Genomic DNA, 5,000 nt, shown 5'->3' with positions numbered 1-5,000 from the left:
TCTATATGTCTCCATCTCTACCTTCATTTTTATCTATCCATCTACCTACCAATCTTTCTTTTTCATTTTTCTATTTATACCTCCCCCTCACTCTCTTGCCTCCCCGACGAAAAAGAAATATATATATATACATATATATATATATAATATATATATATATATATATAAATGTATATATAATACATATATATATATATATATATATATACATATCAAAAATAAAATCCCCTTCACCACACGAAGAAAAAATAAATAATAAAAAAAATCGTTTTCACTCCTCGTCCTCACGATCCGTGTTCTCTCCTCGATAGAACAGAGGAAGAGAAAGAACACGGCTTCATTAGGCTGAAAGTGAACATCTTTATCCCCGAGAAGAGTCAAGAATCAGCGCAGATCTCTTCAGCAAGAAGTCGAAGTTTCACCAAGAATACTTTCGTCTGGCCCGTGAGTAGTTTGTTTACATCCTGCCTGTCAATCACGATTAATTAAACTCTTGTCACTATGGAGATCTCTGTTACTTTTACATGTGTTAGGTTTTGATATTTTTATGTGCGGGATATTGAGAAGAGTCAAATATCAGCACAGATCTCTTCAACGAGAAGTCGAAATTTCACCAAGAATACTTTCGTCTGGCCCGTGAGTAGTGTGTTTACATCCTGCCTGTCAATCACGATTAATTAAACTCTTGTCACTATGGAGATCTCTGTTACTTTTACATGTGTTAGGTTTTGATATTTTTATGTGCGGGATATTGAGAAGAGTCAAATATCAGCGCAGATCTCTTCAACGAGAAGTCGAGGTTTCACCAAGAATCCCTTCGTCTGGCCATTGAGTAGTTTGTTTACATCTTACCTGTCAATCGCGCTTAATTAAACACTTGTCACTGTGGAGATCTATGTTACTCTTACATGTGTTAGGTTTTGATTTCTTTATGTGCGGGGTATTAAGTGCATTTATAAGGAGAGTGGTTTGTTTGATTTTTTTTTCTTTTTAATGGATGGGGAATTGTTTTTAGTTAGGTGGATTAAATTAGATGGATTTTGTTTTTCTTACGTACGTGAATCTCGGGATTGGAATCTGAGTCCTTTGTAAATGTATTAAGAATTGATTTTCCTTCGACTGACGCTAACGCAAGGGAAAAAACAATATATTTCTGTATAATTTATTATTTCTTCCGCATCATAACATTTCATTATGAAGCGAAAACAATCCATATCTATGTTATATATAAACTTGTTCTAAGTATTCGTAATTTCGTTGTACACTGATGTAAACTTAGCATGTAAGTCACGTGTTTATTTATTAAAATCCAGATGCTTGCTGACGTAAGTTTCATCAAGGTCGTATATGTTCTTAACTGCAAATCGAAAATTGATAATAAAAAAATGCATATTGCAAACCGCCGATGGTGATAACGGGGAATTTAGAGATTTTTTTTTTCTTTTTTTTCTTTCTTTTTTCTTCCTTTCGTTTCAAAAGCAACATTGTTAAGACTCGAAAGTATCCAGAACCCGAAAAGAGAGAGAGAGAGGAGGGAGGGGGTGGGGAGAAAGAGGGGAATAAGGCAAAAGCCAGAGGTTATACTAGATTTTTTTTTTTTTTTTTTTTTTTTGGGGGGGGGGGGGATTTTCAGTACCAATGTGGGTGAAAACAGAACCAGACCTGGAGAACCTACATTAAAACCAGAACCCACATCGGAACCATTTTCGCAACTCTCGGCTAGCTAGCAATGCGGGTGGACCGGCCTCCCTCCATCCCTCCCCTCTCTCTCTCTCTCCCTCCTTTCCTGTCTCCCTCCCTCCCAACACCTCGTGGCGGCGTCCCCTCTCCCCCCTTCCCTTCTCCCTCTCTCTCTCGCTTCCCCTCTCCTTCCTTCCCTCGCTTCCCCATCCCTCCCCTCTTCCTCCCTCCATCCCTCACTTCCCTCTCCTTCTTTCCCTCCATCCCTCCCCTCTTCCTCCATCCCTCTCCCTCTCCCTCCATCCCTCCATCCCTCCATCCCCTCCCTCTCCATCCCTCCATCCCTCCCTCCATCTCTCCCCTCTCCCCCCCCCCAATCTCTCTCTCTCTCCCTCCCTTCCCGTCTTCCTCCCTCCCTCCCTCCCAACACCTCGTGGCAGCTGGCGTCCCCTCGTTGCCATGACGACGGCGAGCGAGACCGCGAGGGCACGTCACATTCCCCGACGCGACCCTAGTCAGCAGTGCTCCATAAGTCGCTTCCTTAGGCTCGTCTTCGGCCGCTCGGCGGAAGGGACTGGCGGTGCTCTCGTGGGGGTGGGGGTGGGGGTGAGGATGATGGGGTGGGGGTGGGGATGACGGGGTGTGGGTGTGAGGGTGAGGGTGGAGGTATGGGGGTAAGGGTGAGGGTGAGGGTGATGGGGAGGGGTTGGGGGTGAGGGTGATGGGGATTGGGGTGGGGATGTGAGGGTGATGGGGTGGGGTTGGGGGTGATGGGGTGGGGATGTGAGGGTGATGAATGGGGGTGATTGGGGGTGGGGGTAGGAGTGAGGGTGATTGGAGGTGAGGGTGGGAGTGATGACTGGGGATGGGGGTGAGGGTGAGGGTGGAGGAGGGAGTGATGGGGGTAGGAGTGAGGGTGAGGGCGGAGGTGATGGTGGTGGTGGAAATGGTAGTATAGGTGGAGTGGAGAAGATGGTGGTGGAGGTGAGAGAAGGAGATTAAGTGTGTGGTGGAGGTGGAGGAGGTGGAGGAGGTGGAGGTGGAGGAAGTGGTAGGGAACGGTGGTGATAGCGAGGGAGGAGGTATGGTGAGAGTGGAGGATATGGTGGTGATGGTGATGGTAGATTAGAATTGAGATGATTCTATGTTATGGTGTTAGAGGATGTCGAGGGGATGGTTATAGTGATGGGGATGATGGTGGTGATGGTGACAGCGATGGTGGTGATGGTGTAGACGTTATCGGTATTGGTATGGTGTTGATATTAGCGTAAGTATTGGTGTTAATGCGGGTATTAGTACTGGTGTTGAAAGGGGTGTTAATTCTGAATATTAGTTATGGTGGTGTTGGTATTAGTATCGATGTTGGTATTAATTTGGTGTTGTTTGTTTTGTGTTGTTTGTTAGTGTTACGATTCGGATGTGGTTGTTGTTGTTGTTGTTGTTATTTGATTTGTTAACTTTAATTGACTTTTTTTTTTGGGGGGAGGGGGTCAGTTCGTTTTTTTATTATCTTGCATATATTCATTCACTTTCTTTTATTTTCGTTCAGCAATCTTTATATCGGTCAAATTGCACAATTCATTGCAATGCATTTTTTATCCGGTTGTCACCAACAAATGAGAGGATTTGCAAATGAAAATTATTTTTAAATAAAAGAAATATATACATATTCCTAGAATTTAAATGTAAAATAACCAACCTTATTTCTTTAAACGAATCGCAATGAAAAAAAAAACGTAAAAAATTAAAAACGAGAAAAAAAAACATTATAAGAAAATATAAAAATCGAATACAGACTTAAAAAAAAAAAAAAAAAAAAAAGTTGAAAATAAAACACGAAATAATCGATAAATACATAGATACAAATAAAAATAAACACGTTGCGATCAATACACCACGTAATCTCCCGTCGCTAATTGAACGATCGAACGATTTAAATTTCATCGCGATTAAAAAAAAAAAATCGGTCGCAGACATTTTATAATGAGGAACCTCGTGTTATCGATCTGTGTGTGTGTGCGTGTGCGTGTGTATGTGTGTATGTGTGTACGTATGTGTATGTGTGTATGTATGCGTGCAACTGTGCGTGTGTGTGGAAGGGCGGAAGGGTGATTGCATCAGGTTGTTTGCATATTGTTTTAATGTGAGGTAGGGAGGGTGGAAGTGGGGGGGGAGAGTAGGAGGGAGGGATGGAAGATGGAAGGGCGAGAAAGGGGGAGGGAGGGAGGGATAGAAGATGGAAGGGAGGAAGAAGAGGATGGAAGGGAGGAAGATAGAAGATGGGAGGGAGGGAGGGAGGATGGGAGGATGGAAGGGAGGGAGAGAAGGAGGGTGGAAGGGAATTTGGGAGGGAGGAAGGAAAGGAGGGAGCGGGGGAGGACGGACGGAAAGGAGGAAGAGAGAGAAAGAAAGAAAAAGAAAGAGAGAGAGAAAATGAGAAATAGCGAAAAGAAAGAAAGTAAACGAAAGAGAGAGAAAAAAAAGAGAAAAGAAAACGGAAAAAGAGAGAGACGTATCTGTATGTGTATGAGGGGGTGTGGGAGGGGGGGGTATCAAACCCTCCCTGACACATACTGGAAACCCTCATCGATCGAGCGACCGCAAGCATAATGACCAGCACGCTTACCTCATCTTTTCTTAATCTCTCACCTATGGCTCGGTTACTACTTGCTCTTCGCCATTCACCAGTCATCGTCTTCACTATCAAGTCATCACTGTGTTCATCGCCTTCATCATCATAGTCATCACTATCGTCTGTCTCCCTCGTTATGTGTTATTGCTTTCATCGCCCTTGTCGTCATCATCATTACGATTTTTATCATAGTTATCACCATTAGGTGTCTTCCTCATGAAAGCAATAACTACCTTCATCTTCATCACCATTCATATCACCATCATCACAATCATCACCATTCACATCACCATCATCGCAATCATCACTATACTCATCACCATCATCCACACCAGTCTTCAAAACCATCATCAGAATCACCGTCATTCACACCACAAACCATCCACATCATAACCCTCATCACCATCATCACAGTCACCACCATACTCATCACCACCATCATCACAATCACCACTATCGCCTGTCTCCCTCACTATCGACCCCTCCTCCAGATCTGTATGACAGCCAAGAATCTTTCCCCTCTTTCTTACCGTCAATAATACCCCCCCCCCTATTCCCTCCTTCTCCCCACCCCACCCTCTCCCTCTCCCCCATCCCTCCTTATCCCTCTCCCCCCACCCCATCCCACCCTCTCCCTCTCCCCGTCCCACCCTCTCCCTCTCCCCCATCCCCATCCCACCCTCTCCCT

General features: G+C 44.3%; 2 protein-coding genes across 4 annotated transcripts in view; one reads left to right on the top strand and one right to left on the bottom strand.

Moving 5' to 3' along the window:
• The window catches only part of LOC122247341 (uncharacterized), a 127,961-nt gene that overhangs the window by 26,606 nt on the left and 96,355 nt on the right, over window positions 1–5,000 (bottom strand). The gene's annotated exons all lie outside the window — the stretch shown is intronic.
• Window positions 1–5,000, top strand: part of LOC122247340 (BTB/POZ domain-containing protein 6) — a 108,385-nt gene that overhangs the window by 17,416 nt on the left and 85,969 nt on the right. The window contains exon 2 of one of the 3 annotated variants that reach the window (XM_043006562.2): window positions 312–444. The exons of 1 other annotated variant lie outside the window; for it this stretch is intronic. The gene's annotated coding sequence lies outside the window, so the exon portion shown is untranslated. The remainder of the gene's footprint in view (window positions 1–311; window positions 445–5,000) is intronic. One more of the 3 variants, XM_086530808.1, reaches the window with a different exon arrangement.

The sequence above is a fragment of the Penaeus japonicus genome, unplaced genomic scaffold (genome assembly GCF_977035675.1).
Source record: "Penaeus japonicus unplaced genomic scaffold, GWHDUDI00000001_assembly GWHDUDI00000034, whole genome shotgun sequence".
In the NCBI taxonomy this organism is placed as follows: Eukaryota; Metazoa; Arthropoda; class Malacostraca; order Decapoda; family Penaeidae; genus Penaeus; species Penaeus japonicus.
The sequence above is the reverse complement of the archived record's forward strand: the minus strand, read 5'-3'. Positions and strand labels throughout refer to the sequence as shown.